This window comes from Lampetra fluviatilis, chromosome 10 (assembly GCF_964198595.1).
Source record: "Lampetra fluviatilis chromosome 10, kcLamFluv1.1, whole genome shotgun sequence".
NCBI classification, from domain to species: domain Eukaryota; kingdom Metazoa; phylum Chordata; class Hyperoartia; order Petromyzontiformes; family Petromyzontidae; genus Lampetra; species Lampetra fluviatilis.
In genome coordinates, this window is record NC_136284.1 from 11,026,220 (window position 1) to 11,032,219 (window position 6,000).

Here is a 6,000-nt window from a genome sequence, read left to right on the forward strand (position 1 = left end):
CAAGGCCAGCACGCGGCAATGTCGAATTATGCAACGGTCCGATATAAGTGGCGGCGGTTTTGGTTAAAATGTCACAAAGAACCATAGCGTCCTGAGCATCTATATATATGCATTCCAACTTAATTAGATTTTCAGGATTTTGCGGTGGGATTTCAGTGCTAAAATTACTGACAAACATGAGTTTGATATAATTTATGCTTTTTAAAGGGGCATGCAAAATCAATTTCACCAGTATTGTATAGTTGGTGGTTATTCATATTTAGCATACACTTGTGAATTATAGCACGGGGTCAGAGATGGCACCGCTTGAGACCCTGGGTTCGAATCCAGGTAGCACCGATGAATAAAGTTGCGTCTCAAGTGTAATGAGTTTATGGATTCGGCACGGTCATTAATGACTGCACAGAAAAGCACCACAGGAACGTGCAATACAAACAGGATAGACCACAAAATAAAGACAAGTCGCAACTGTCGATGCACCTTTCTGACCAATTGCATTCACACACAATCGGCATGTTTTGTTTACGTGACAAACCTTTACTAATTTGATGTGTCGGGTGGTGGCGGGTTTAACGACACATTTACACGATCTAACCCCCCCCAAAAGCTTGTATTATTACACTATATTTAGCCTCTTGAAGGTGGTGGTGAAGCTCACCGCGCTTTAACCCCGACCACCTGTGTTCGATTACCCGGCCACGGCTGACATCAGTTGCGAGCGTTATCTGAACCATTCCCGGGGAAGCATCCCTTCACGCAACCCACTGTCGGCCTTCATGGTGAGGTTCGCTGAAATATTCCCCCGTGACTGACGTGGCGTGGGGAGTCCTTCATCCAGCAGTGGATTTACGAGGTGTCTGTGGACTTTAAAAACAAGTACACTTAGCTTACATTGCCGTCATTAACGCGGCATAAATCAGAATAAGTGTATTGAGCTGTAACAGCCCTTTTTCAAGGGTGATTGCCAGCAGACAGACGCGGCTGCAAGTGCTAATACACTTCTAAAATATTAAAACATGAAGTAAATAAAACCAAATGGCCTTAAAAAAATTACGAAAATTCGCATTTGTATTGTTTCGACCTCAATAATGTTTGTTTAAAAGGGTTACAGTGATAGCAGAGCGGTGATTCCCAGAGAGAGACACCAGGGTCGGTTCCAAAACTTTAAAGCAGCAGCTACATGAAACGGTTTTGAACCAAGTTGCGTACGAAATCTGGGAATCGTGAGCAAACAGAATCAGAATGTTTATACTGGAGGAATCCGATTAGCTATACATCACTTTTTCAAAGATCCAGTAAGGGCGGGTAAGAACGTTATTACAACAATAAACAGTAAAAAAACAGTGCAAGGTACATGAAGGTAAACAAATAACCCAAACGCATACCAATAAAACTAAACCATCCCCATCATACCAGACAAAGCCCACAGGTATTAACTTATTTTTCAGAAGCGACCTGGCCACAAATGATAGCTCGACAAAGTGGCCCATCATTTGGACATTTATAGCACCAAAATTAGCTAAATAATCTTCATGCATGTTTCTTTATGTGGAAGGAAACACCGAGGGGGGAAAAAATCAGACACGTGTCGCAGATTTTTTTTGGAGGGGGGGTGAGGTATGTTGTAACGGCACTAATAAATCCGATCGATAAAGTGGAGGGTCCGGGGGGGCCTGTGAGGCCATGTGGCCTTGTAGTCGTGTGGTCAGCGCCAAAGTGCACCGCAATTCAAACACTGTTGGGGCCACGTGCGCGCGTCCGCGGCGCTCGAGCCACAGTGGCACCACAGGTGCGGCGGGCGCATTGCCGACGGGTAAAACGCACGTGGGACACGGGGCGGCTTTGCGGTTGTGTCAACAGTTGGACTTCACGTGGCCCCCCCTCTCGCCCGTCTCCACCGCCGCCTAACACGCGCCACCTCACGGAGCGTCTGTTCGCAAAGAGGGACAATGACCGTTGGAGCAGTCCGGTGTTAAGTGTTATCAGAATGTTTAGACTGGAAGAAATCAGATGAGCTATAAAGTTATTTTTCACATGTCCAGTTGCTGATGCCACTCCTGGCCGGAAGGCGATGCCTTTTATAGAGGCACCTCGAGCCAACCTCTTCCATTTTGACCGAATGTTCTTGGAAAAGGTTAGAGCCACCCACACTTTACCCCACCAAACGCGACCCCGCCGGTCGACATGAACCCTGGCCTTTCCCATTTGTCCTGTTGGGCGAGGAGAGGCGGGCGAATTTGAGGAAACTCGCCCATCGATTCAACTGCCGCGCCAGGAGATGGAATGAAACCCGGGAGCTCTGGATCGCAAGTTTATCGCGCGAACTGCCGAGCGCTTTACGGCAGCTGCTCGTGTTTAAAGCGCATTCCTTTCTTCGGCGATTCGAGTCGATTGACTCAGTCCAGTAGCCGATAACTGTTTAAAAAAATGTGTACAACGTTAACATCACACACTGAGGGTAATCGTGCACATTGCACAGCCCTTTAGTCAATCCACTGCCCGATAAGGGCCTCGCCACGCCGTGCGGTCATGACCCCACTTTGCCACGCTTGTCCGTGTGGGTTGGTGAAGGCGGGGAGCGTCGGTGTTGGGGCATCATAGGACGGTACAATAGGCTTTGCTGCGCCTGCGCTATGCTGACAACGTCGCCCCACAGTGTCTTGCGCCACAGGTGAATGCGTGGTCACCCACTCAAGCACGATCCGGGCTCAATAGTCCCTAGTTTTAGATATGAGTTGCGCGCATTTCGAATGATTTGGTGATAGGCAATTATGAAAGCAATGTATTCAGGATAGTATCAATGAATCTGAAGGCTATTTTTCAGGTGGTTTCTGCATGACCGGGATATTTGCCCAGTTGGTTACTGAATATATCCATAATGTACATGAAGGAGATATTCTATGGATGGGTCCCAGATTTTCAAAAAATGAATCTGTTTAATCTGAACATCGAGTTCAGATAAAAATTTCAGGCGATCGAAATATTATGTTCAGATCAATCTAAAAGCGTGACGTCACATGTTTTATGACGTCACTGCCATGTTTTCCTCACCAAAAGTGATGTCACTTGGCACTGAGTGGCATAACCGATGTTAGAACCCGGGGCATTCAGAAATTAGTACGCAACGATAATGATGCCAAAATCTGATAAAGATCTGAAATTGTCCTTTAAAATCGGGAATGTTTTAATCAGAACCTCGTGCCCAATACAGATGAAGAGTTAAATACACATTGGGCCAATGCGCATTCGGTGTATGGGATTTTGGTTTCGTCGTTTCGGTGGCAACAATGGCTGGTGCGCGCGTGTGGTTTTATTAAAACAAAACAGGGGGAATGTGGCAAAGCAGACGCAGATGTGAGAGGGGTATATAGTTTGTGGGGTTTTTTTTGGCAAACGATTATGGACGTACGCACAATTGCGTACGTCCATAATGGTGACCGTCGATGGAGACATACAAAAAACTAATTTACACGTCAAAATAATAAATTTCGATTTAAAGCTTTCTTGATTGCAGGGATTCATCTTCTTGGTTCTTTCGGTACGTGACTTTACCGAAAGAACCAAGAAGGTCAAAATAATAGTTGACCAGCCCGTTGTCAATCCATTGCAGGATAAAAGACTGCCCCACGTTGGCCTGGTCATGAGGCTTCATTCGACAATGCTTCCCAATGCTGGTTAGTGCAGGTTCGTGAAGGGCCGGGCACCCAGGAAGCGGTTCGGATATCATTCACCGCTGATGTTAAAATGTGGCCCGAGGTCGAGCTCGGGCGTGTGGTAACCACTGTGCCACTGGCCCAAAAAGTTTGCATGTGTGCACGTTTAACTTATTTCGCAGCGTACGTAGCCAACCGTGCTATTCGGAGGTGCAGGTGAAGGACATCAAACTTAACAACCAAAAAGCAGTTCGAAAGAAATGAGTTTTCAATCTAAAGTTAAAATTGCGTATCTCCAGTGACTTCTTAATGTTGGAAAGAAGAGCGTTCCAGACGGCCGCAGAACCACATCTGAAAGCGTGTGATGTGCTCGATGGTTAACCACAAGCCGTTGCAAGGATGATCGGAGTTTGCGTGATGGTTTATGCTCCTTGAGATCAGCAAGGCATTGTGGTTCATTTGTGGCAATAACTTCGTGTGTAATGAGTGCTACCTTATAATGTATTCGTTCGGCCATCGGAAGCCAATGCAGCTTTGCGAGCACTGGACGAATATGGTCTCATCTTGCAGTATCTATCACGAAATGTGCCAAAGAATGTTGTACACGCTACAGCTTGGTAATGTTTTTTGCCAAATGTGCCGTAGAGTAGTGAGCTGCAATAATAGAGCCTTGTCGATACTATGCTACTATGCTACATCTCACGACTCAATAGTGGTCGAATGTGTCGTAGAGCCCTGATATGACAGTTGCAGGACCTGACTAGATTTTTGCACGTGGTGATCAAAGAAAGTATTCTGGTCGACTTCACTCCGGTGGACAATTGTGTACCATCGGCAAATTGATGGAACTTGATGTCACGCGATGAGATGACATCGTCGATCGGAGAGACGCACGTTGAAACATTGGAGGGGGGCAAAGGACCGACCCCTGTGGTCCACCAACTCGGCACGGCACATGCAATGACTGTTCATTATCCAGCCCGACCACGTAGGTATGACTCGATCCACCCAAATTCTGTACCAGTAGCTGCTCGATAAGTATCTCGCGGTCGACGGTGTCGAAGGCGGCTGAGAGATTGAGGCCAACCGACGCTGCGGCGCACCGATCATCCGTGATCTTGTAAGGGTCATCCGCGATCTTGTAGGGGTCATCCGTGATCTTGTAGGGGTCATCCGTGATCTTTAGTAGAGCTGTCTCAGTGCTGTGGAACTTCCCGGCACACCGACTGCAATGGGTTGAATCTGCCCGCCGCAGCGACCTGGGGAAGTAATAGCTGCACACAAAGGTCCCTCAATGACCTTTGGAATCGTACTCAGGTTTGAGATCGGGCGATAGTTTGTGAGGTCACTATGGCTCTTTTCAGGAGCGGTGTTGCCTGCGCTAATTTGAACCGGTCTGGGAAGCAGCCCTCGCTCAACGAAAGATTTGCCAGGTGAATAATCAGCGGCGCGGCCACGTCCGAGCATGATTTGAGAAACGACGGTGTGGATATCGTCGAGTGGCGGTGCCTTATTTGGCAGCCATGCGATGAACGTCGACACCTTTGCCATCAACGTCGGTGCCAGGGTCTCGAGTTTTGCATTGGTTCCAAGTTGATGGAACTCAGATGGCAGGCAGGGAGAATGCGTCACCTTCAAGTGGTGTTCACGGCCCCAATAATTATCTGCTTCCTTCCACGATCTAAGAAAGAAAATTGAGACTCCAGTGTACATGTGTGTGATGTGTGTGATTGTAGAGATATTCTGTCCAGCTGTTGATCGAAAACGCTTCTGCTTTTTTTGAGCCATTAGCACATACATTTCCTATCGATACCACCCGCGGTGGCAAATGCTAACACCAATAGTTTGTGACACCTTTATCCGTAATCACAAACACGCTCTGATAGCAAGGGCACAGTGGTAGCTTGTTATGAGAATATGGTTGCTCATATATTTTTGGAAAGAAAAAGAAAACCCGAATGTGTACATAAAACAGACGATAGACACGTGGTGGCCACTGCCCATGGTGCACACACCCAGAGCATTTGTCACCCCAGGTGGGACCTACCAATCCGTTTGTACCATCAGCTGTGTCACATGCGAAAGATCCAAGTCAAATTTCGATTTCAATCTTTCGTGACTGCAGGGATTCATATTCTTGGTTCTTTCGGTAAAGTCACGTAGAAGGGAAATAATAAAATAATACAAATTACATATTATAAAAATTCTCACGACGTTTCGGCCACAATGCTAGCAGTGTTCATTAGGACGCTGTCTTTCCGACAGCTGTTCTTCACCTGAGGACGGCTGCTTGCGTTGTGGCCGAAACGTCGTTAGAATTCTTATTATGTTTTATTTTTATTATTTG